This window comes from Astyanax mexicanus, chromosome 8, assembly GCF_023375975.1.
Source record: "Astyanax mexicanus isolate ESR-SI-001 chromosome 8, AstMex3_surface, whole genome shotgun sequence".
Taxonomy (NCBI): Eukaryota; Metazoa; Chordata; class Actinopteri; order Characiformes; family Acestrorhamphidae; genus Astyanax; species Astyanax mexicanus.
Window position 1 is genome coordinate 34,078,848 of NC_064415.1, and position 7,593 is coordinate 34,086,440.

Below are 7,593 nucleotides of genomic sequence, written 5' to 3' on the forward strand. Positions count from 1 at the left end.
GGCACAATTGCAGTGCTTAGAGAAGTGTTAAAAAATGTCCGTGAGAACATCTGTGAGCTGGTCTGCACATCCTCTGAGCACTCTGCCAGGTATGCTGTCTGGTCCTGGGGCTTTCTCTGGGTTCACTCTGAGTAGAGTTCTCCACACATCAGCTGAGGACAGGCACAGTACCTGATCATTTGGGGAAGGTGTGGTCTTACTTGCCGTTCTGCAGTTTTGTGCTTCAAACCTTGCGTAGAAGGTGTTTAGTGCATCTGGAAGAGAAGCATCACTGTTGCAAAAAAAGCGGAGGTGTCTTGTCGGTGAAAAAGCTGGTCAGGATGCTCTCGATTGCCCCTCTGTAGAAGGTGCTCATGATGGGGTTGGGAGCTCCAGCTCTTCTCAGCTTGCGTAGAGGTCCTCAGTGACGTGCACACCCAGGAATTTGGTGCTGCTCACCCTCTCCTCAGCAGTTCTGTTGATGGACAGAGGAGTGTGCTGTGTGCAAGTTCTCCTGAAGTCCACAACAGTCTCCTTAGTCTTCTCTGCGTTCAGAGAGAGATTGTTGTGTTTGCACCAGGAGGCCAGGCAGCTCACCTCGCTTCTGTAGTGTGACTCATTGTTGTTGCTGATGAGACCCACCACCGTCGTGTCATCCGCAAACTTGACAAAGAGGTTGGAGGTGTGTGCTGGTGTGCAGTCGTGGGTCAGCAGAGTGAACAGAAGGGGGCTCAGCACACATCCTTGGGGAGCCCCTGTGTTCAGTGTAGTGATTCTGGATGTGTTGCTGCCAACCCACACTGCCTGTGGTCGTCCGGTCAGGAAGTCTAACAGCCAGTTGCACAGGGAAGTGCTCAGACCCAGACTGTCCAGATGGTGTATGAGCTGTTGAGGGATGATTGTGTTGAATGCTGAGCTGAAGTCAACAAACAGCATTCTGAAGTAGCTGTCTTTCTTGTCCAGGTGTGTGAGGGCTGAGTGGAGAACAGTGTAGATGGAATCATCGATCGAGCGATTTGACCGATATGCAAACTGGTAGGGGTCCAGGGAGGGGGGGAGCTACAGGTAAAAAAAAAATATTTATTTACATACATCACCACCCAGCCCCCCTCATTCGTTAGTGCTTCGTCAGTGCTCGTAAAAGGCACTCAGCCTTGCTTTCATAAATGCAGGAGCAATTTTAACCATGATAAAGTTTTTACCATGAACAGTGTCGTGGAAATCGACAAATGACAGTCAAAGACCCGGGATGCCGAAAAGAGAAGTTCTTTATTTTAAAGATGCAAAAGGAAAAAAACAGCAAGCAGGCAATAAAGATGAAGTAGTCAGAAAAATCGGAGCCCCCCTAATCTGTCTCAATCGGGCGTATATATACATGTCACCGTGCATGCATGAGGTAATCTCCCTGTGACTTGTTTTGGAACCAGTCACTACCATACATGGAATACACAGAGGCGAAAGGATGCTGAACAAACACTGGATGTCTTGTTCTCTTAAAAAGAGGAACCGAAAACGCACGTATAAAAGATGATAAGCTTTTAGGAGAGCAAAAGTCAAGAATAATTCATAAATCAGAAAACTCCATTTCCTATGACCCGCTTGTCTCCAGGCAGACTTTCTTTTCTTTGCTTTGCCCTCAGTCTGAATGAATAGCCTTGTCACAGGAGCAGAGAATATAAGTTCACATAACACTCAATGATAAAATACAAGAATATAGTGTAATGCAAGAATACAGTGATCAACTCTGTTACAGGGAGTAATAATACTGATTGAATGATTAATAGGAATAATCAGTGTAATTGATTATGAATACTTGAATAAGAATAATCAATGTAATTGATTATGAATACATGAAGTAAATGTTGATTTTCCCCCACAACAGTCATGTCACCTGAGGACATTTCTTTGTGCTTTATTACCTATAATTATTATATATAATATTACTATACATATATAGTAGAAATATTTTGCATGAATTAACTACTGCCTTGATAAAGCAAATTCTGGAAAGAATAATGTGAACATTAACCAAAAACAAGAACTTTTACATTTTGCAAATTAAATAAATAAAAAAATGTTTTTGCCTGGTGACAGTCAGTTGGTAAAGTTGAGTTATTTCTTTTATTTTTAGATAAACCATTCTAAAAGGCAGGGCTGGACTGGTAATCTGGCATACTGGGCATTTGCCCGGTGGACCAACAGTCCACAGGGGCCGATGCGGTTGGATTTTTTTCTTCCATTTTTTGTCTAAAAGACCGGCCCACAATTTAGACAGTGGACTGAACCAATCAGTATATAGGATGAAAATGGCCCCACCCTTTCTTTGCATGTGTGGTCCCACTCAAGGTCCCGCTAGGGTCAGTGTTGCGCATGTATGTTAAAGGAGAGGAAGCATGGAGAAACAGAAGCGGCAGAAAGGGGTTGCGGAGAAGTTTTGCGCAAATACATTTACGAATCTCACTGTAGATGCTACAAAATGTTCACTGCTGTAGCCTACGCTTCCTCTGTAGGTGAAGACAGCAGCAGCAGACCGGGAGAGCAGCAGACAAAGATGCAGGCTTGTGACAGAGAAACCGAGTGACAGACTAAGCGGGAAAGTGCAGTACGTAAGCAGGTAACGTTAGGATTACACAGGGACTTTGAGGTGATGGTTGTAACGTAGCTCTATTACATGAGAATGATTAACAATGGCGATTGGTTAGTATCAGTATTAATTAGTATTTGCATACTTTTTTGTATCAAAAGCCAGGCCCCCTTATTCTAATAAAATAGCAAACATTTAGCAAGTGTAGCAAGTGTCCATTTTAGGCTACATCATAGCATTTTAGATATTTAGGTTAAAGGTGTGTTGAAACACTGAATAGTAGTTTGAATTTCTATCCTCTATGCTGTGGTTCAACATGTTTTAAAAAACACTCAAAAGTGAAATAACAGATTTTAAAACTAATAAATGATAAGTATAAGCTTTTAAATTTAAGTATGACTAAAGTAAGTGTAAAAAATATATAAAAGTAATATTAGCGAAAGGTATGCCCACACTGAATAAGAGTAAAGCAGTGTCAATCGCTTTGAAGACATACTTGTGTTGCATGAATTCATAAAGCAGCCCAGTTTGTAGCCTGATACAAATACATGTTATAGCTGTTTAGAGGAGGAAGCACCTGTCACACCTTTAGCCTTTGTATGTCTAGTGTGTTTCCTTTTCTGTTTCTGACCTGTGTTTCGGTCTGTTTAGTTTTCTTCCCCCATGTGCTCTTTAAACACGTGACCTGTGTTATTGTCTTGTCTCCGCCTTAGCCCCGACCTGTCATCTACAATCCCTCTTGTCTCATTTGTAACCCCGCCCCCTTGTTAATTCCACAGCTGTCCCAGTGTGTGCCTGTGTATATATATCCCATGTGCACCTTTGTTCTCTGTCTTGCTTTTTGTTTGACCATGTCCTGTTACTCTGTCTGGATCTTGTTTATCTGTGTTTTGTTTAGCCTCAGTGTGCCTGCTGTGTTTTTTGTCTTCAGTGTTCCAGGTTTGCTTTATGTAGTTTGTTTCTTTGTTTGTTATTTTTGCTTGTTTGTTTCAGTCTTTTAGTTTATCCTCTGTTTCATAGTGTTTTGTTTTAGTTACCTTCTCTTTATATTACTCCAAAGTGTTTTGTTCTTTGATAGTTACTAATGGAAAATAAAGAAGACTTGCGTTTGCATCCTGCCTCCTCTACGTTTCAATAAAAAGGATAAAAAAATTACAGAGCAGACAAAAATGGTGGAGTTAACAATAGACATTAAACTTCTTATATTTAATATGTTGATTATACATTATGCTTCTCTGTAACCCCACATACATAAATTACAAGTTGGTTGTGCTCCGCTAATTATAAGGGGCCGGTCTAAACCAGAAATGCCAGGGCTGATATTTTTGTCCCAGTCAAGCCCTGCTAAAAAGGAATGTACATTATGGTATTAGGCCAATGGGTGAGGTCAGATTAGTATGTAAAGTGCACAGACTTGTGCATATATTTATTTATTGTGTGTGTGTAAAATATTTGTAACTTGGTAAGAATATATTAGTACATGCATATTGAATTCCTCTAATAACTATATTAAAATGTATAGATTACTTATATATCTGTGTATTGATTAGATACATAGATGCTTATATTTACATATTATATATTTTTTACTACTCACTGTAGCACCTGTCATGGTTACTACAACACTCTATGAGAATAATACTGTAAATTGCACTTTCTCTTAGATGCTGCATTTCATTGGCTCTGTATCTGTTCTCTGCACAATGACAATTAAGTTGAATCAAATCTAATCTAAAAAAAAATATTGAATTAACTCTAATGACTAATATGATTAATATAATGACCATATGTTATCTGGTACAGTGTTAAATAAAATACGATGTCACATTTTCTGTGTACTTCTTTGCCAATCATGTCAGGATTGAATTTCACTGTAAACAAAAACAGATACGTTTTACAATTGACACTTTTTGCTAATAATATCGCAGACCATTCAGTAAAAGTATATTACTAAGCTGTGTACATATTATTAAATATACAAACTATACTTTTTTTCCTTTCTGTTGTGAATTTTAGCTACTTATTTAATGTCTGCGCCCTACTCCAAATGAATCAGCTCTACAACTAGGGACCTCATTTATAAAGCTCTCTGTAGTTTCTGGAGTGAAAGTGTGCGCACGCACAAAAACTAGAAAATGGCATACGCTAGGGCTGTGAATCTTTAGGAATCCCACAATTCGATTCAGAAACTATTCTTGGGGTCACAATTCGATTTTTTTCCGATTCTTTCAAATCGGTTGGATTTATTTTTCTTCATCCTCCATACTTTAGCGGCGCAACAACAAACACCGTAACACAACACTACACACCCCTCTGTAGCCTAATAGAGAGAGGCAGTAAGAGCATGGTCGCGCGGAGCTTTTTTTTGTTTTTTTTTTGAGCGAGCCGGTAGCTCGTTGGAGTTTTATTTATTAAAATATCTTCTCCTGTTCCACGCTACAGTTAAAGAGCTCCGCACAACAGTCTGTGAGCTCAGCGGTACAGTTAAAACGCTCTGTGCGACAGTAGGTGAGCTCCGCGAGACAGTATGAGCTCCGCAGTACAGTTAAAAAGCTCCGCGCAACAGTAGCTTCACCCAAAAAAAAGTTTTTTTGAAAATGAGAATGGATTCTGACTTATTCAAAAATAGGTTGCCTCTATTTTCAGCTTTTTGTCAAATATAAACCAAAAGAAAACATTTTGCAGATGTAATTTTCTGTTTCTCCTGCTATGGTCTCCTTAGTTGAAAATGTTTAATTGTGGATTTCTTTATGCCATCTGGTGCCGATTTGGAAAAAAATGTAACAGATGTACAATGCAAACTACGCAGGCGCCACACAGGTAGCAACAGCCACCAGTTCCTTTTGTCTTTTTGCATCCTCAGTTGAATTATTTGCATAAACACTGCTGAACTGTTGTGGGTCACTGAATACATATTTCATATTATTTGATCAAGGTCAGAGGAACCATATTTTCATGCTACCTTCATTGCAGATGACATTGATGTGGTCCATTTTGTTGAGGAGGTCAGGAGCAAAGTGAAAAATGTAAGTGAAATGTGAAGTATATGTAACTGTTGTAAATAGAATATATTTATATTTTTGTTTTAAAGGGAACCCTGGCTGGTATCACTTGTAAGCCTTTAAGGAGAACTCTGGAGTGAAATGGACTTGAAATGGGTCTAGTTCAAACCTTTGTCAAAAAGCCCACCTCCATTTGCCCCCAGCATTCCAACATACAGCGCTTTTACCCGAGGCTCACAAAAAGCTAACAATGCTAGCAATAAGGGCATAATTCAGGGTACTGTGGCGTGAGGAGGCGGGGGAGTCGTTGGTCCGCCCACGCCGACACGCACAGCTCTGCCTGTCCCAGCTGATCCGCGTTCGGATGGATTAAATGCAGCTGGGACAGGCATATAAACCCAGCCTCAGCCCTCACTCGAGGAAGGTCTTTCACTGGGGAGCTGAGGACTGAGGCTGCACGGACACTTTAAACCTTTAAAAAGTGATACTACAGACTCTAGAGCCCCACTGGGCCGTAGATTATGTTTTGAGTTGTTTTTGGGTGTGGTGGAGGGCGTTTTGGAACAAATAAAGATATGATTTTAGTTCATTCAATCCCTGTGTCTGTGTATCTCTGCGTGCTTCCTCCTTCCGGGTCACAGTGATCACGCCCCTAACCCCAGGGGCCTACCACAGTACGTTAAACAGAAAATGCTCTTCGACTGGAAACAACATCCAACAGCAACACGATGTGTCATGGTTTTGTTTAAACTAGCCTTCTCTGTATTTAAGTTTAGTGCTCTTCATTGTGTGCAACCATTTTATGTCATTTGCCTGTCTAAAATAATAGTGGCGCCCATATGTAAAATGTAGAATAAAACGATTATTTTTCAAACAAAATAAATATTGTTTCTGGTTCTATAATGTGCCATAGTGATTTAAAGTAATCATGCTATATTTGGGCATACAAAGTGCGCCCAGCAAGAGTTCCCAAATCTAGAGTCTACAAAACATTGCCTTAATTTTGCCCTAAACCTTTTTGTCTGTCTTTCAAACAGACTCAAGGCAAAGGAGCATGTGGTACAAGCCAGTGGTCTGCAGCACGTGAGACTGCCCGAAGTGCTCACAGACTGGATGAAGGGGGCCTTGAGGTGGCTGTCTGCAGACACTGAGTTCTATTTAAAGCTCTCAATATGTTTAAGGGGGAGATATTTGCTTATCCCTTGTTTCTTTAAAAGGAGCTTCATGCAATCACAAGTGTGCAATTCTATGCAAGTATTGACCATACCATAAGAAGGTGGCAGTATCCATGCCAGAACTGGGTTCTTTACTTCAAATGAGTCAGTTCCTGTCTGTGATGCATGCCAAAGCCCATTCAACTAAGTGTGCAGTACAGTTTGTGCATTTATTGTGCATTTTTAATATTTTAATATATTTTTTAAACTAATTATTTCATTATGATGAGTTCGATTGTCTAGAGTGGCAGAAATCTGGAGGGTGCTGGAACCACTGCAGGGGAGGAAGTAGAAATGGTGAACAGCTACCTCTCTCGCTGTGCACTCACAACAAAGTACATGACGAAATGTAGTATGTGTTTGCTTTATTATTAATTACTTTACTTGTATTTTAATAATTTAAGTTGACATCATATGTTAAGGTTCCCATAGTTGGGAACTTAATGTACAACTTGATGAACTAACTATGGGCCAATACTGTTTTTATCCCTCACCCCCACCTCCCAAAAGCTCGGAATGATATGCTGAATGTCCATGCTATTGGATGAAACCAACGAAAGCTTAACACCCTTCACCTTTCATTATCCAACAGATATATCAAGGTCACTGACCATTTTAACATTAAATGTTTCATGAGTTTTATATTTAATTAGTGCCATAGCATGTATACCTATCTTGCTGTGTTTTCCTTTGCGTTGCAGACTGTGAGCAAAACTGATGAAGCATCGCAGAATCTACAAAAACATGTGCAGTGAACTTGGGTGTCCTGAGAATATGGTGCAACAGTGGGTCCATGATGTCCGAGAGTGGGCTT

At 40.2% G+C, this 7,593-nt stretch overlaps 1 long non-coding RNA gene across 1 annotated transcript; it reads left to right on the forward strand.

Moving 5' to 3' along the window:
- The first annotated feature begins 7,018 nt into the window (after window positions 1-7,018).
- On the forward strand, window positions 7,019-7,593 carry LOC111190785 (uncharacterized). The gene is made up of 3 exons (XR_007440124.1): window positions 7,019-7,131; window positions 7,290-7,381; window positions 7,481-7,593. It is a non-coding gene; the product is annotated as an uncharacterized LOC111190785 (long non-coding RNA).